At 41.3% G+C, this 19,690-nt stretch overlaps 1 protein-coding gene across 3 annotated transcripts in view; it reads right to left on the minus strand.

Moving 5' to 3' along the window:
- KLF12 (Kruppel like factor 12) overlaps positions 1-19,690 on the minus strand; it is a 264,971-nt gene that overhangs the window by 191,174 nt on the left and 54,107 nt on the right. The window contains exon 1 of one of the 3 annotated variants that reach the window (XM_042866867.1): positions 17,116-17,161. The exons of the other annotated variants lie outside the window; for them this stretch is intronic. The gene's annotated coding sequence lies outside the window, so the exon portion shown is untranslated. Of the gene's footprint in view, positions 1-17,115; positions 17,162-19,690 lie in introns of those variants that run through there. 3 annotated transcript variants of the gene reach the window in all.

Below are 19,690 nucleotides of genomic sequence, written 5' to 3' on the forward strand. Positions count from 1 at the left end.
TAGTCCTCATGTCATACACATCCTTTTTCTAATTCGGATATGTAAGGTAGAACACACATACACAGACAATATCAACTATGTTACAAAGCAGTAATTTGCTTAACTTTCCTCTCTACAAAGTAAAACCCGTATTAGGATATAACCATACCTCTGAATCACTGTCTTGAATCATTTATTTTACTTTAAAAAATATATGCACTTTTATTCTTCAAAACTCTCAAATCTGAACTTGCAAACCCTTTCAATAAATCCCCTTACAATCCCTCTCAAACGCCTCGAGTCACATCCAGCTTCATGAAGACTAAGAGTGACTACTTCCAAAGGCCATCCTAATCATCAGATGCAGCAGAATAATTGAAAGTACACTTTTAGCAGTGTACCACATAAAGAAAAGTGGTTGCCATCAATGCAGTGTTGAGAATGGCTACCTATATGCTAACAGTAGCCACATGCTTATCACAGAATTATACAATGGCCTGGGTTGAAAAGGACCACAGTGATCATCAAGTTTCAACCCCCTGCTATGTGCAGGGTCACCAACCAGCAGACCAGGCTGCCCAGAGCCACATCCAGCCTGGCCTTGAATGCCTCCAGGGATGGGGCATCCACAGCCTCCTTGGGCAACCTGTTCCAGTGTGTCACCACCCTCTGTGTGAAAAACTTCCTCCTACTATCTAACCTGAACCTCTCCTGTCTCAGCTTAAAACCATTCTCCCTTGTTTTGTCAACTTACCTCCTTTGTTTCCCACATTTCTGGTTCTTGCAGAGAAATCTGTGAACTCTGTAAACCAGACAGGACTTCCCATTCAGAAGCAATAAGGGACAGGAGAAGATAAAATACAGCGCATCACTGTACTGTATCTGCCTACCCAAAATTTTACATACACCTGCACTCAAGTACCTACATTTCTTTCCTTGGATCTCGCCCCAAAGATCTTCATAAACTGGATTCTGCACCGCTGTAATTTAGACTAGGCAAAATACTTTGCCACCAATTTTTCTGTAGAGAAAAAGAAACTGCAATGTGAGCCGGTGTCAGCAGGCAGCACAATCTGCAAGTGGAGCCAAGTAACAGGATCACAAGAGCACCTACAACGCATTTTGTCACTGATAACCCAACTGCGAACATAAAGTTTATTCTGTTCTCAGCTGAAGTTTTTGCTTGTCTTTGATAATTCCTCTTAAGACGAGGCAAACTGAGTTACCTGCTCTGAGACCACTGGCACCTCCCAATATCTTTGTTACTCTGACATGGCGTCAGTAATAAAAATACCTGAGGCTGCTCTAATATTTCAAAAATATTTCTGAAACTTAACTTAAGTTTTGAACTTCTGGTATTTTAATAAAAGTAAAGAGACTGATATTATAATAAAACTAAAGAGAAGCAGCAGGCAGAGAGTGGGATGCTTGTTGCTAGGTGATACCTAGGCTCTCCTGAACTCCTACAGACTGAAATATTTATCCAGACTCCCACAAAGAATGACGTCCAGCATAGAGAAAGAAGAGACACGCTGACTGAAATGCATCATGATTCAAGGTGAGAAGCAGCAGCTCTGCCACCAGTTCAGTCCCTGGGGTGCACCATGACAGGGATGCTGAGGGGGAGGCTGACGCAGCTCCTCCTCGGCGTCTGCCTTGACTTCACTTGGAGCCCCAGCAGCGAGACACCTCCAAAACCAGCTTTTCTTTTACAATAAACTGGGACTACCTCAGTTCCACTAAGGTCCTGGCAGCAGGAGAACCTGCATCCTTCACCCACCTGACTGTAAAAGCTGTTGTGTTTTAAACTGTTGTATTTCAACAGTGGATTTGCAGCTGGCCAGGTGTGGACAAAGCTGTCACTAACAGAACATACAGCCTTGGCAAGAAGCCTGCAAGCCACCCATCTCCTCCTCCTCCCTTTAAAAGGTTTATTCAATGGCTAAACTTCCAAGGAGTGCTTATGAACACTTCCAGTAGAGTATTAAACACTGTTCTTTACAGGTCTCATATATGACATAAATTAATTGTTTAGAATCAAACAGCTTCAAGGATCAGTCTCAGATCTCCTGGGACTTACAGATGCACTTCAACCTCCCTACGAATCAAGGGCATGGTTTGACAAAAATAATATACAGAAACATACTAGAATTCTGGTGCTATAACTTTAGAGAATTGTTATTCTGAGAAAAATGTATTTCAGTAAAGAAAACATCTGCAACTGTATGCATGTCCACAAAGAATTCTGGTGTGGCAAAGACAAGAAACCTTGTGAAGGTTAAACAGCTTGAGTAGTTAAAATACATAGAAAGAACAGAGTCCTCAAACGTCTGAATTTAGGTAATATTCACTGGTCAATCCAGAGCAGTGCTGTAAATTGCAGGGAGCAGAGAAAATCACAGCAAAACAACGTAACCCCTTGAATCGTTATTGTAAAAGCACTGATTATCCTCCATGCTTTTTGTTGATTGAATGGATAGCTCTGAAATCTCTCTATTCCCTTCGCACCTCTATCCTAAGTAGAATGACATTGGTTTCTGTTAGATCTAAATAAAATAAGGCTCTGATAAACACAGCCACACATCACTTTGGACAGCTTGCTGACATAAGGAAATGCCTGTGTTACACAGCACACACACAGCACAAGGTCTCTCAGATCACCATCTACCCTCACACACAGTTCAAACTACACATTAAAGTTAAAATCCTGTTTACCATTCTGCACACATGAAGTCAAAGGACTTAGCGGGCCCTTTCTTGGTAGAAGAATTACTTGCAACTTTTAAAATATATATATATACACACATTTATATGATTATAGATATATGATAATACGTAATATATGAAAAAACACAGACACAGAATTCTGATGAATCGATCAACTACTTGTTTGTAAATAACTGACTTAAGGAACCTGCAGAAAGCACACTCTCAATCACCAAAACAACACAGGGCCTTTCAGCCAAACTCTGAAAACATTTCTGAACCCTCAAAGAGAGAATTAAGAGAAGTCATTTTATCCTCTTATTTTAGACTTTCTTCAGCAAAACTATATAACTGTACATACTACTCTCAAAATGATAATGACTCTCTGAGATCACTATTCCACTTGAAACTAATTACAAAACAGTAATACCAAGGCAAGTGCCACCTCAGTTCCAGGTTGAAACAGTGCTTCTGCACTTTGTTTGCACTCCGGCTCATGCCCCACACAGAACAACAGAATAAAGACTTGCCAATGATTCTTCCTTACCATCATGGTGGGGAAGGGAACAAAGCCCAAAGCTCTCCAACAGAGAGAGGAATGAATGAAGTGACTGGATTGACTACAGAGATTGCACAGGAAAGCATTTCACTGTTTGGGCAGGTTTCATGTTGTCATATCTTCCTGCTAATAACGAGTATCATTACTAAATGTTATTACCCACCCCACCCCTTCTGGTTTAGTATCATTACTGAAATCAGCTTTATGTTCAGAACAGAACCTAGCTGGCTCTACTTGTGGTGCAGGCAGTACTCACACTCTCTGCTCAAACTTGCAAGATAATCTACATTTATATCCTAACCCAGTTAAAAATAAAACAAGGATTTTCCTTATTTCCTTATTTAGAAGGTGGTGATGCACTGGAACAGGTTGCCCAAGGAGGTTGTGGATGCCCCATCCCTGGAGGCATTCAAGGCCAGGCTGGATGTGGCTCTGGGCGGCCTGGTCTGGTGGTTGGCGACCCTGCCCATGGCAGGGGGGTTGAAACTAGATGATCATTGTGGTCCTTTTCAACCCAGGCCATTCTGTGATTCTATGATTTCCTGTTAAGGGGCTGCTGAATCCCAGAACAAAAGAAGAACAAACAATTCTTGCACTCACATGCAGTTATAAGTGAAATATTAAGAGCTTAAGGAGGAGCCATCATTTCTTTAGGAAACTCAGCAAAGTATTGGTTTCTGAATGTACCGTGCATCCAACATTTCTTGTGTTGGCAGCCATCACCCAACCTGAACACACAGGGTGGCTGAACAAATAAGGCCCTCACCACAAGCCCAAAAAAGGAGCAAGCACAACTGAGCTGCAGTCTTCTGTCAAAAACCACTCTCCAGCTGCAGTGAGCATCCTGCCATTTGGTAACACAGCAATGTGCTCAAGACTTAACCTGTTAGAGAATTTGAAAACCAGTAATCCTGCATCAGGATGCCAAATGCTAAATTTACATGGCTGAAAAGTTATTAGGGAGTTTCTTCACAGTTGCCTTACAGGAAATTCCAGGACAATGGAAAAATCACAGCAGGAAGAAAAAAAATGAATGCTGTTTATATAATAGAATCACAGAATAACGATTGTGGGTTGAAAAACACCTCAAAGATCATATAGTTTCAAACCCCCTGCTATGTGCAGGGTCGCCAACCACTAGACCAGCTGCCCAGAGCCACATCCAGCCTTGTATATATGTAATACAATATATATGTAGCAGTTTACATAAACCCTGTCATGTCTTTTCCTTCTATGCTCTGAAAGAGTTGTAAAGAAGTTAAAGATCTGCACTACCCATCATCAGTGTGCATGAAACAGCGCATTGCTTCCCCCTAACCTCAGTACCAAGCATGCTTTGCTAGCTTTTATAGCAAAACCACTTAATAAGCAGCAACAGAATGAGCTGCACCTAGTAAACTTATTTTAAAAGAGAAAAAAATGTTTCCATAGGCAACAAAGATGGCTACAGAGGCTGTCTGTTTCTGTATTACCAAAAGAAGTCTGTAAGATCCACACTGACTCCCTTGCAGATGGCAGATAGCGATCTCCTCTGAGTTCCATCCACAAGTCCCACCTCACCACATTGATCATGGTAAGGTAAGTTAGAACCTGGCGAACTGTTTAAGCAAGCCATTCTGTTGCTCCAAAACACAAGTGACAAAAGCCCAACGTGCCATCTGGCACAGCTGCAGCTAGGAGAGGACATACTGTCAAAATTTACTACAAAGTTGGGGAAAATGAACAAAGAAGAACAAGCAAACATGACCACAGAGCTCCAAGTTACGATATATTGCAAAAAAGCCCAGCCACCTTGCTTCCAGGCTCAGTTACGCTTCCAAAAGAAAAGGAAGCCACAGCTGAATGCATGCTGCTCTATTTGGTGGTTGTGCTCAGCTCCTATTCTTGCCTTCCCTCAGCTCCCATCAAGTTTTCCCACTGCGTTCATTACAATTTGGGACCCTTCTTTGTTTTCAGTTAGAAGTGTCCCAACCACTTTTTTTTTTTCATGAAAATCAGCGTGACAGTTTTACACATATTGAGGCTCTACAGCCCTGTACGCTATGTGATAACAGCAATGCCATTAATCAGTTTTACGAGTCCATTTGGCTGGCATGATACAAACGTGGCTGATGAGTGTCTGGTTTAATAGGAAGGTAAGCTCTCTAAAATTGATCAATTGACCAGTAGTCTTCATTAATCATTTTTAATGGCTCTTCTCCTATCATGGCCTTTACTGAAAGTGCAGACTAGCATTATTACTAATAATTATCCCTCAAGATACTGTAGGCAAAAAGCTCAGAAAAAAGGAGAAATCACACAACTGAATATATAATATTCCCATTCAGCAGCATCCACAGCTTGAAACAGCTCCACTAGCAGATTCAGCAGCTACAAATCTTTAAATAATAATTTAAAACCCAAAGCAAGTCACTGAACCACACTCATCCTCTTGATGTCTTTGGAAGGACTGAGAAGAATAAAATTGACTCCAATACTGTTCCTTGAGAATTTCTACCGGAAACTCTGTCCTAACAGCTCAACCTTTACAATATGCTGTAGAGCTCAGTGCGAGCTATGATTAGCTCATGAAAAAGTGTACTGTTAGGAGACAGGATCTACCTGCTACATACCAGGTCATGTATTTCCTCAGCCTTCCTACCCCAATCACTTCTCTGCTTGTTTTAACAGCCCACATATTTCTGACAGGAGACACAGCTGCTATGCTTATCTTTTTTTTTTTTTTTTTTTGAAGAAAAGTATATTCACACCTCCTATCAAATAGTTCCACATGCAACCAGACAGAAATTCTGGGGAGTGGGGAAGGGATAACTGGAGGAGGCAGCAGCAACTACCATCTACATGCTGTAGGAGCCATTGCATTCTGCAGGCCAACAGGAATCAACAACCCCCTTTAATGGTAGGCTCAACCTGAAGAGTAACCTTAGCAAATAAAGTTCTCACCCAGTTCTCATCTTCCAACTGGGGTGATCCCAACTACCTACAGACAGCAACATCTGCATTTGCTGCTCTTCGTGCCTCTACAGCTAAAGGAGAGAAAGATGCAGTGCAAGCCCCTGAGTCCCTATTCTGTAACACTGCACACATTCCAGCAATCACTCTTAATTGAAAAAGAAGACCAAGCTGATACATAAAAGCTAGCAGAACTTAACAGAAGTACAGACAAAACTGTAAAAAATCATTACAAAATCAGAAGCTAACAATGATAAGGAAGTTGCATTGCTTAGTTAATTAAAGCAGACTGGAAAGTGCTTCAGAGAAACAATGTTATATTGCACAGAGGAAAGCTCAGTGTAAAAAGCAAGGGTTTTCATCCTGTACTTAATGGATCTCAGTCAGACTGGCTGCTCTGTACTCCGTGCCATGGAAGTGTATCAATCCCAACTTATGCTCCTGTCACTCTCACTAATAGCTAGCAAGTGGGCTCATCATACTTAATTATCTTGCAGGAAAAAGAAGGTACAGCAACTAACTAAATAGTAACTTGGTAGTAAATAATTTAATAATAATACAAAGCATGGATATTAGAAAAGGCTTCTGCTAAAGAGCACAGGACTTTTATTTTTTTCAGTATTCCAGGTGTAACAGAAAACCAACGCAGATGTGATGCTATGAACACTGCTCCGCTTGAACAGGGTCTTGTTAAGCATCACTCTTCTGTCAAAGACAAATGAAACAATTTCTGGTCAACCACTGAAATCTGTAATCAGTACAAACCATCCTTGGGAAGAAGAAACAAGAATGACTAAGAACTACATTCACCAATTCTCTGAGGTTCAAGAACAGTGATTTCTTGACAATCAAAGTTTTTGTATTTATATCAGTTCCCTTTGATTACTTTTTAATATGCAGGTAACACCTGACATCGTACATTACACAAACTGCTTAACAAAGCAGTTAAGCTAACTGGCAGCAGCAGCTACAGATGCACCTGCGGCAAAACCCAACCCTGGTTTAATTGCAGGAACACACCTATCTCATGTTTTGAAATTATGAGGAAGCTCCTAAACTGCATCACCTGTTGAAAAATATCTAATTTATGTAATTTAATTCAGTATCAAACAGTAACTACAGCTCTTGGTGTTAAAACTATACTGATTTCAAGTTGTTACCCCTCATCAACAATCTGAGTCACAGAGTTGGTTCATCTGGCCCTACCTCTTGGATATTCCCTTTGTTACATCACCTTTGCTTTCTGCATTACCCACTGCAGAAACATCAGTTCTCCAGATCTCAAGACTCAAGTTTCCCCTATCTTTCTCAGGCTCAAGGCCCTTATGACCACCCCTGAGATTCAACCACCATCAGCCCAAGATCACAGTAACACTGAGCCAGGCAGCAGCATCCTCCCATCCTGACCATTGTGTTTCTGTTCCCCTTCCCACACCACTGCTGCCAGGATGAACTTCTGGTGCCTGAGCCAATCCCACAGATGCCCACTTGCACACCCAAGTACCAGTGTTGGCAACTGAGAGTCTCAGCTATAAACTTCAGGGGTCCAGGTTCGGTAATCACATCACCCTACTCCACAGACAGCACTCTTAAACCACACCTCACAACCTTCAGTGGGTTCAAAGAAAACTAACATAATCCAAAACTAGACAATTTTGTGTAGAAGAAGATTTGTGAACCTAACACCCTTCTGTAACTCATCCCACCTACTCTCACTGTGCTTTTCAACACAGTTTTCTTTTTACTCTCCTTGAATTTCTGCCTTTTGTGGGCTACACACTCACTAGCGTTAGTCCACCAATAAGCTGCTCAGAGCTCCACTGAGATTGGCATCATTCCCATTAAAAAGACAAATTCTGACTTAAACCTGTAATCCATCCACTAACTGTGAATGATGACAGGGCTGGCTGGGTTTTTCACATCTTTAATATACAAAAGATAGTAAGTTTTTCTATATCATAAGTTGTACTCCTGATTATTCACTAGAAATATATTTTGTTTCTTCTCCATTTTTCGAGTGTTCACTCTCTGAATTCATTGCTAGCAGTTGATGTGGCAGTTGCTAGATACTCCCAAAATACCCAAACTGAACATGTCTCACACACTGTGCTACTGAAGAGGTTATGCTGAAAGAGCTGCTCCAAAAGTAATGCCTCCTATATTGTTACGTTGGCCTTCAACATCAGAGGCAGATGGTGATGGTATGGCAGTAAAAGCTGAAACTTCCCACCAGTATTCCATTGCATGTTGTTGCTGTGTGACAGATGGCAGCAGAGGGGCAGTCTGACAAATGGCGCCTGACATGGAAGTGAGTATGACACAAAGGGGTGTCACTGAATTCCTCCATGTGGCAAAATTTGCATCCCTTGACATTCATCGAAACTTGGTGAACATTTATAGAGACCAAACAGTGGATGCGAGCACAGTGAGGTACTGACTTCTGTGTTTCCGCAGTGGTGACAGCAACATGCAAGGCAACCCACATTCCAAATGGCTATGCACAGCTGTCACACCATGAAATGAAGAGCATCTCAATCAGCTCATCCGTGCAAATTGTCATATTATGGCCAGGAAACTGTATTTAGCTGAATATCGGCTTCAATGCATTAGAAATGATGATTGCAATGTTGGAATAACACAAAGTTTGCACCAGGTTGGTCTCACGAGTGCTCACATAGGCAGAGAAACAACACCTTATGCAAATATGCAATAATCTACTGAACCATTGGCAACCATGTGGCTGAAGGTGACAGTTTTCTGGATCTCATCGTTACCAGTAATGAATTGCACTCCAGGGAGTGGTGACAAGTGAATTCCCCATACAAGAAAGAGTTCAAGATTATGCCCTCTGTGGGTAGAAGTGATATGCACTATCTTTTGGGTTAGGAAAGGAGGGATCCCTCTGAATTCCAAACACAAACTATGGCAACTATACTGAAAAGTGGTGTTTTGTAGCTGAGAATTTGCTGTATCAAAGAATGTTGTGCTCTCTGTATGAATTGTATTTTCCATGGAAATGCAGAGGAGGCATTACTTTCAGAGTAACCTAAGGATCCAGGCTGGATGTGGCTCTGGGCAGCCTGGTCTAGTGGTTTGCAACCCTGCACACAGCAGGGGGTTTTAACTAGACGATCACTGTGGTTCCCTTTCAACCCAGGCCAATCTGTGATTCTATAATGATGAAAAAAAATAAGTAATCAGAAAGGCACTGATAGAACTGCAAACTTCATTTAATAACTTATGGTCTTAAACTGAGACAGGGGAGGTGTAGGCTAGATGGTAGGAAGAAGTTTTTCACACAGAGGGTGGTGATGCACTGGAACAGGTTGCCCAAGGAGGCTGTGGATGCCCCATCCCTGGAGGCATTCAGGGCCAGGCTGGATGTGGCTCTGGGCAGAGTGGTCAAGTGGCTGGCAGCCCTGCACATAACAGGGGGGTTGAAACTAGGTGATCATTGTGGTCCTTTTCAACTCAGGCCACTCTATGATAACAAGAACACATACAATCAAAGTACTGACAGCAGTCCAGAGGCTGTATGCTGTACAGCAGAGGTAGCTGTAGTATTCTTTCTGATAAGCATAAGGAATATTGCAAATAACTAACACTCTCACAAGTGGCAAGTGTCATCATTCTAATGATAACCCTTATTGAGTTGCATCCTCTTATCACAATTGTGATTCTGTTAAGATGTCCACTGAAAATATCTAATTTTAATTAACTGTAATTTAGACTTATAATCTGAAACAGGTTATAACTTGCTGGTTTTATAAGACAATGAATCACCGACTAGAAAACAAAACATTTGTCTCCCTTGGGGGAAGCAGGAAACCTAACATATTTTAATATACAAGGGAGAAGTAATATAAATCAATAAACAACAAAAATAATATACTGAGAGTTAAAATAGAAAAAAAAGGCACAAGGGTACGTGCTTGAAGTTAGTACTGGAAACAACGCAGAAGTTAAAATGTGTAGGTGCAGCATCAGGATGCTCTGCATCACTGAGGAGTTAGCTGCAATAAGTGAACATTACATGCATAAAACACACGGACACATGTGGACACAGGCACAAAACCACACGTATCAAACAAACTGCTGCACCAGAGCTGTACTCAGCAGAGGCCTGCTGTCACCCTGCTGCAGCCTACCAGAACTTGGCAGTCAGGGCAGGCCTTGCAGCTGGGATGGCAAACAGGGGAAGGTTTCCTGTCTTTACGGGTCATTCTGCCCACTGAATCACATCTATTCTCTGCCCCACTGACGCATTACTATCAGCTTATTTTGCTTTCCAGCTCAATTTCTAATCGAGTGTATAGAAGGAGCCCACTTGTCTCATCTCCCTCTCCCTTATCAACAGACTGAGTGACAACAGCACAAGATCAGCCCAGCAATTCACCTGCCTTCATGTCCCACTGCTCACAGCAGGCATCACTGCGAGTGTCGGGCAGTTAAGAAGTCTCAACAGTTCCCTAATCTTTAGAGTATCAAGCATGTAAGTCATCCTCTCATAGGGAAGATGTCCTGGACCCGGCCCAGCGGTTTAAAGGGCTTTGACACACTGAGCAGGATTACAACAGGCAGCACCATTTCAAAATGAAATAGCAGCGAGGTTTGGCTTCCTAACAAACCCACTAAAAATACACAAGCTTAACTGGAAACATATTAACCTGCAGTCTGTCAGCAAATACAAAATACCCTCTCTTCAACACATACTCAAAGAAATAACGTTGTATTCTTTTGTGTTCTATTTCTTATCAGTGTTTGAAAAAAGCCCACAAAGCATTACGCTGGATGAGTTCAGAAGGAGTGTATTATATAAATACAGAAGCACAGTTGCACTAATATCCAGGAATGACATTCACAAACATCTTGTTACAACCCTATTAAGGCTATAAACTAAACAGCATTATCCTAGCATGCATCAGGCAAACTTCACAGAAGCATCTCTTCAGAAGTTTCCCAAAGATCAGCACACTAACAAAGACAACAGCAGCGCCAGGTTTGTCACCACTGTCTGTCTCCACCCCACCCAGCCCTATAATTAGACCAAGACAAAACACCACCTCCATAAGACAGAATGTTGTTAATACCGAATTAAAGTAATACCAAGCAGTATTCAAGCATACGATCAATACCAGCTGGAGCTTAAGGTAAGACTACCCAGAGGCAAGAAGCATCAGACCATGGAGTCTGTACAGCACTGACAAACTGGAAGAATTTAGCAAAAGGAGGGTGATGTAAAAAAAGCATCAGCCCTTCCCCCACCCTCCAGTCTGGTACATGCCAAAGCAGGATCCTTATCACCTGGCACATCTTTTCCTTCAGCTGAAGAGCCACCAAGACAGAACTCTGAAATTCTAAAAGCTTGTCCACTGGGAACCCCAAGAAATTTCCTCGTTTATCCCTGTCAATTTCCACTGCTGTGATCACCTCAAAATCATTACAGCCTCATTATATCCATTATATAAAAGCTTTAAGAACAAATCACCGGACCTGCAAAAGAACAGCTTGCGGCATCTAGATTCATCCCAACTCAGTCTGGAGACAATATTTCTGCTTTAACTTACAATCAGGAACAGAAATTTGGAGGAAGTTTTTCACACAGAGGGTGGTGATGCACTGGAACAGGTTGCCCAAGGAGGCTGTGGATGCCCCATCCCTGGAGGCATTCAAGGCCAGGCTGGATGTGGCTCTGGGCAGCCTGGTCTGGTGGCTGGTGACCCTGCACATAGCAGGGGGTTGAAACTACATGATCATTGTGGTCCTTTTCCACCCAGGACATTCTATGATTCTGTCAAAAACAGTCAGTGTTCATGTGCTGAGAGTTTTGTCGAGAGTTGTGATATTTACTTCAATTATTCCTATTGATATCTATCTATAAACACTTTTAAATGAAAATTAGGGCTTTACTCCACACTGACTGTGATTAATTCCAATTACTTGCATGCCTTTTACGATTGTGCTGCAGATTATGTTTCACAGATTATGTCTGCCGTGTTATAAAGACAAAAAGCAGTAACACAGAAGAATAGGGGTTGAAAGGGACCTCTGGAGGTCACCTGGTCAAACCCTCCAATAGGTGTTGTTGCTACAAAGTTGTAGCTGTCAGGAACAAGAGGGAACGCACAAAAAATATACTGTCATTCCTCAGCACCACAATGAACAACATGATAGTATTTTAAATGTCAAATATATATACATACATCCACAATAGCAATCACTTCACCAGTTTCTCAAAATTGATTTTGAACACGAGCTTTCTGACACATGGTCCCTCCAGAATAACACAACCAGCAACAGACAGTTCCTTTGTGCAGAAGTCCACGTTCCCCAGCTAAATCTATTTTCTGAGAGGCAAGTCTGGTGCTAATCCCAGTCAGATTAAGTTTCTGGACACTGCTGAACTTGTGATAGTGGCACATCTAGGTCATTGCAAAGGTCCTTGGAGCTGATGATCTAATTGGTGGTGATCCCTACTGAATACAGAAGTCAGCACTTGGTCCATGTTCTTTTGGTGGTGATGGTAGGTTTTTAATATTTTTTTCCCTCCAGAATTTCAATACATCTCAACTCAAGACATGTAAAGATATAGTGCAAATCTGCAGCATCCAGCAGCTATACAGTAGCAACAAACAGTTGTGCATATACTCAAAATAACACTGTTTTCACTATTAAAATAAAAATCTTTGTAGTACAGCAAAAGGACACGGGGAAACGCAGATGCTCTCAAAGTAACCACATATCAAAGGTGTTATTTCTATGTACAGATACTTCTAAATGCCCCTGATCTCTTAGGATTTGGTTACACCAGCTTAGTCACACTCAGAAAGCCATCACAAATAATACTAGGTTTTATTATATTCCACACAGAAAGCTTTGCAAACTGTTTTTTTCATGTTACAATTTGACCATAAAATAGTTTTTAGCCATTACAGTTCCTGGATCTATAGATGTACTCTAGTGGGCAACTGTCAGACAGAATGCTTCATTTCTGGACTGTGCTATGGAGATGTACTGCCTGAAAACAAGATTAATAAAGCCATTAGAAATTACGTATCTTTTAATTATCTTCATGTTTTATAGTCACATAGCACACTGCTTTTAAAGGTGGGAAGAAATATCAATACATACTTAAGAAAAACAAGGGAAGACTAGCAGTAATGAAAAGGTAATAGCACAAAGAGAGCAAGAAGAATCAAAATACTACTGAAAATTAGAGAAGGGCAATGAATACATATTTAATGCAACTCTCTCTATTGCATTTGTATTTCCTCTGCTACTCAGAAATGAAAACAGGGGAGTATTAACTTACTGGTTACTGCAACTATGCAAGACGCAATCGATCCCTAGAGTATAAAGCTGGGGTTATATCCAGCCTTGCTCTGAAAAGACTAAATGGCTGCAAGATACAGCAAATGGTAAACCATGCTTTAAATGTGTTTTGCTGAGCTCGTGTTTTCACGTCAGTCTAATACTTCTACATAAGACTCTTTTCACAGAATTAGCAGGTAAATCTAGCATCTGACTGCTGTTTTGAGACTGTCCATTCCTACTTACTTTGAAATGGGTCTATTCATTAATTTTTGCTTAAAAAGATATCACAGTCCAGTGCCCCAGCTTTGCCGTTTGTAGTGATTCCCTCCCGTGAGAACAAGCTCAAGAAGCAGGTTTTCTTTCTCACACAGACAGGAAGCCCTGTCACCAAAATCACACACAGACCACTGGGGAGACACACAAGGAAGCAGCCTGACAAAGACAGAAAATTTCATCGTGTTTTATATTTTAGAAGGAAAACAGAAAAACAGCCAAGTCTCAAAGAACAAGGATTAACATTGAGAAGAAGACAGAATGGGAAACGAGGAGAAATATTAGCACACGGTGGAACAAGAAAAGGACAGGAGAAAGCATTAGTTAAAGGAAGCAAAATACCATGACCTTCAAAAGCAAAGACTGCCTCCTGTAACTACCAGACATGCAGGTTTTCTCCTGAAAATACAGGGCAGGAAGGTCTGTGGGGATATATAAAAATGTGAATTGAACAGAAACACCCCAGATGGTTGACGGAGGCACAGTGATTGAAATAAAACCCTTAAGACCAAGGGAACTAGAGGATGCAGGGATGAAATCATTCTTCTGACTTACGTTCTAAAAAAATCCACAAGATTTACAAGAGAGAAATATTTCTACTGTGAAATACATATGATTCATTGAGCAGGTCAGATAAACCATCCTTCATCTCCCACTACTGGAGTGCAACACAGGTGGGAAAACAGCTGGATCAATGGGCTCAGAACACCTCAGCTACTCCAAGTCCTCAGCTACTCCAAGACCTACTAGTTGCTGACTTCTAGGCACCAGCTCCATGAAACCTGTGTAGGCTATCTGTTTGGGGATGCAGCATATGGTGCACATGGACAGGCTGTGAGAGCTGGGACTGTTCCACCTGGAGAAGGGAAAGTGTGAAGGAGATCCTACTGCTGCCTGCAGCTACCTAATGGGGTACGAAAACGTCAGAGCCAGACTCTTCACAGAAGCACATAGCAGGATCCTAAGGATACAAGTTCCAGCAAGCAAAATTAACTCTGATTAGCTATGAGGAAGAGTTCATGATACAGGTGGATAGAGAGTACTTAGAAAGGTCACAAAACATCCATCCTTGAAGATAATCAGAACTTGACTAAACAACAGCAGATCAACCTATCTTAAAATTCTATTTTTCTATGAGGAATAGCTATTGATATGGCAATAAAGATGCTACAAAAGTAGTGAAAAGCGAATGAAAAGAACATCCAGAAGTACATGACTGCAAAATCACACCATCATTAATGCATACTTTTAGACTATATTTAGGGGAATTCAGTAGCTGAAGTTCACTGCTCAGAAGAAGACCATGCAAACTTTAAAAAAGTAAAAAAGCAAAATAACAATAATTGCACTGGTAACTTTCCTTGTCTTCCAGGCACGTGCGAAATGTTTATGTAAGCATATTGGAATCCATCTGAGATATAAAATATCTTCCAAACAGAAATTTCAGCTTTTAGATCTTTATGTACAAACCAAGAATATGAGTCACATGATGAAACAGAAGGATGAGCAGATTTCTGCAGTTTCTTATCATCTGTGAACAAAGCACTGAGAAACATACATGATACTAACCAGCCAGGACTCCACAGATCGCATCAGCAGAATTGCATACAGAATACAGGGTTATTATTATTCTGCTATGCTAAAGTTAGACTGAGGTCTCTGAGGACACATTCAGTTCCCCCTCATCTTCAAAATTTATGCAACCTTAGATGATACAGTTCCTCAGATTGAGAACAGTAACACAGTGCCCAGGTCGTGCCTCAGTTCCAGAATACTTCACAATGCATTACAACATTCTTCAGCAACGTCCATACTCATTTTTCATAATGGTGTACCAAATTTTGTACAAAAGTAGGAACAAAAAGCAGACTGGAAAATCCTGTCTATTTCAGCATCATGATGGTCACACTTGGCTTAGTGTCACGGGACGTGTCTGTCCTTGGGAAACATCTGCAAGAGCTCAAGGGAGCTCCGCCTGGGGCTGGGCTCCTACTTTCACAGCTCCTAGGCATCTCTCCAGAGCCCAGCCACTGACAGCAAAGATGTTCACCAGCGTGTCTCTCCATGATCCACACATCAAGAGATCACAGCAAAGCCCAAGGGCAAGCAACCATACCCCCCCCTCAGTGTGCTGGGTCATACCGATACTCAGCACTTAACATCTTTGTAAAAGAGAGCAGCAGCTGAGCAACTGGCAGTGTCACAGAAAAATAAGAACAAAACAACAGCTCACATCAAACCCATAACCAACCTTGCCATGGTAACTAATTTCTAAGAGAGCCACCATATTATTATCAATTCCCTTGCTACAGAGAATACACAGCTCCATTTCTGCAACATACAGTCACAAAATTTAGACACTTTAACATTTAGGTTTAGGCTGTATATCGGGAAAAACTTCTTTACAGAAAGGGTTGTGAAGCACTGGAATAGCCTCCCCAGGGAGGTGGTTGAGTCACCATCCCTGGATGTATTTAAAAACCATTTGGATGTGGTGCTCAGGGCCGTGATTTAGTGCAGGCTTGTTAGAGTTAGGGTACTATGGTTAGGTTGTGGTTGGACTTGATGATCTTTTATGGTCTTTTCCAACCTGAACAATTCTATGATTCTATGATTCTATTTAGCCCATATCCTTCAAGGAAGAGGGAGGGAGATAACAAATACATAAGTCACACTGGAAGTAACGTCTCCTATGCATTTCCATGGAAACTACAGCTTATACAAAGAGCACAACACTAGTTGACAGGGCAAATTCTTAGCTATAGGATACTACTTTCCAACACAGTTGCCACCATTAGCTATGCGTTTTCACCAGTGATGAACAGCAGCCTGCATGCTGCACTCATTACTGTTGGAGCATCCCTCATCTACTGAAGGCTTAACAATGAAGATTCACTGCCTAAATACGTTTGTGTAAAATACAAAGCTAGTTTCACCCTCATGGATTTTGAAGTGGTAAAAGGAAGGGATTTAAATTAATTATTATACGGCAACTCATGAAAGTATTGAGACAAATATGGCTACCACAGTTTTACATATTGGCTTTCACTGCAAGAATGAGAAAAACTGATTTATGACACTTCCGATTAGGCTTACACTACATAAATACACCCAGAGGGAGGAGAAAAACATTGTTTCAGTTAGCTCAAATTTTTAATATCATGCATTTGTATCTAATCCCCCAAGAATAACCTATCAGTATGCTACAGACTTAGTGTTTACTTTTTCCACACATAAATATCTGATTTGACTGCAAGAGTTGTCAGACACTCAGGACTCCCACTGACATCAGAACTGTGAGCTGTTTCAGAGCTCTGCAAAGGTTTACTCACCATCTCCAGCTGCCAGCTCTCTTTTTCATGTCACCGCTGCTATGCAAGTTGACCAAAACAGATCTGGATGGTGACAGAAACAGCTTCTAGATCATCTAATATAGGTAAGAAAACCGTACTTACAAAACGAAAACTAATAATGACACTCAAGCCACAATCATTTCTTGCATTCCTTAATTCATATTTATTTTAATGCCTCCATACATTTTAAATAGAATTTAAGACACCTGTTACATTTTTGTTCAGTAGAGAGATGACAAGAATTTACCAACATGAGTTAGTAGCACTGAATTCTGTGGTCTTATAATTGTTTTATTTTTCCTGTAATTCCAAAATCATCTCAGGAGTTGCCCACTGTTGACAGAGCTATACATGCCATCATTTAACATCAGTGGGATCAATCCTTAACGAAATGAATGGCAAGAGAACTCTCCATAAAAAGGCGATGAAGAACCCACAGGAACATTTTCATTTCTCAGTGCTCAATATAGAGTGTTGATATACATACAGACGTGGTTCAGAAGAAAACTACATTGGCCCATGAGTGACATTTAACTATCTAATACAATGCCAATGGGTGAGTCAACAAAGAACAGGCAGTCAGAGACAAGAAGCAGGATATGCTGTGGTGGTTTTCAGTACTTTGCTTCTGTACAATTGAATGTGTTTGGCTGCAGTTCCAATTTTTACCTCCACGCTGCCTCACAGTATGCAGCACAAAAGGCATACTCACATTACGTGCCCAATTACAGACATAAAAGAACACAAAGCTGCAATGAAACTTCTAAGATTTGCTTGCATGTCTAGCAAAGGGACCAAGACAGAGATGAACCACAAAGTTACTAAACAAATGCAATACACACTCCTAGAATCACTTAGGTTTTCTTTGGCATGGTCTCTAAACATATTATTTAAGGGAATTGGCCCCTCTCAAGTAATTCAAAGCAAACACCACCACAGGGCCTCACCACAACTAGTCAAATGCAGACCACTACTCTTCTGGAAAACGTGCCATTGCTATTATAGAGGCTGTTTTGCAGAACAATGCAATGTAATTTTTGCAGTACTATTAAATCCTTCATACAGGTAGAAGATAATTTAAACCTGAATCACTTTAATTTTACTTTTGTTGCAATATCCTATGCTAAATTTCTGCTCAGAATAAATTTTTGAAGCTGAGTGTTATCAGCTTCCAGAAACGCAGACTTCTAGAACATATTTAACGGAGGATCTTGAAAGAAATATGGGTTTTCATCTACCTAACATTAAACCTTTGCTGTAAGATTATAAAAAGAAATGGACAGTTCAAGGTAAAACACTGTCTCCAGTCACTTCCGTACACATCCTATCTTTACGACTCCTGGCTGCAACCTTTTTAAGGTCCTTTCACTGAGAGTGCTTATCTCAGCTATGGCTTCCTTTTCTTTTCTTTTTTTTTTTTGCAATGAAGTACCCTTCAAACTAGCTCAAACTGCTTGATTTTGACATGGTCACAATGATTTTTCACTACTAGCTATTCATAATCTCAAATTACCTCCAAATGCCAGAACCACAAATAAAAACATGCAATAAACTCCAATGCTTAGAAGGGAAGCTATTCAGCCTGGGGACTCCAAGTTATCTGACACCTCAGAACAGACCAGAACAATCAGATCCAGCATGTGGCACTGGGCTCTGCACATCACCACCCTGAGCTCAGAGGCAAATGGTCCACAAGCCCGAGCACCCAGAAACCTGAGCTGGGGCTCCATGCCTAGAGAATAAAGCTCTTTACGGTGGGATGGAAGATTTCACCCACTTTCTGAAGATCAGACCAGAGTTAGCAAAAGGACAATTTGGACAAAATTTCAGGAGCATCTAGAAATGCTATTATTTCCAACAGTATTTAGACAAATTAGACAATTCTTCTTGCTCAAAAGGAAGACAGGACAAGTGGGAATGGCTTTAAACTGAGACAGGAGAGGTTTAGGTTAGATATTAGGAGGAATTTTTTCACTTAGAGGATGATGATGCAGTGGAACAGGTTGCCCAAGGAGGCTGTGGATGCCCCATCCCTGGAGGCATTCAAGGCCAGGCCGGATGTGGCTCTGGGCAGCCTGGTCTGGTGGTTGGCGACCTGCACATAGCAGGGGGGTTGAAACTAGATGATCACTGAGACACTTTTCAACTCAGGCCGTTAAATGATTCTGTGAATATGATGAACGGGAGAAGACTATGAGCCATGCAATGAAACATAAAACTGCAGAAAAGCACAGTCCTCTACACAAAGGCAAATGAAGAGAGGGACGTGGCAAATGGCAGCAGTCACCTTCAAGAAAAGGAGTGGCCAAAGTGCAACCTTCTCCTGGGGAAGGAGAAGTACAGACAAAAGAAGGAAGAACAGCATGAGAAAGATGGAACATAAGCAAGAGAAGCAAGGAAACAGAGTACACCAAGTGGGGAAAAAAATATGGGTGAAAGTAGGAAGACAACAACAAGAGATGGAGATGGATGGTAAGACCTCATCTGGAGTACTGCGTCCAGTTCTGGGCTCCCCAGTACAAAAAAGACAGGGATCTTTTGGAAAGAGTCCAGC

Source organism: Lagopus leucura, unplaced genomic scaffold, assembly GCF_019238085.1.
Source record: "Lagopus leucura isolate 7727_CA_CO unplaced genomic scaffold, USGS_WTPT01 Super-Scaffold_100001, whole genome shotgun sequence".
NCBI lineage: Eukaryota > Metazoa > Chordata > Aves > Galliformes > Phasianidae > Lagopus > Lagopus leucura.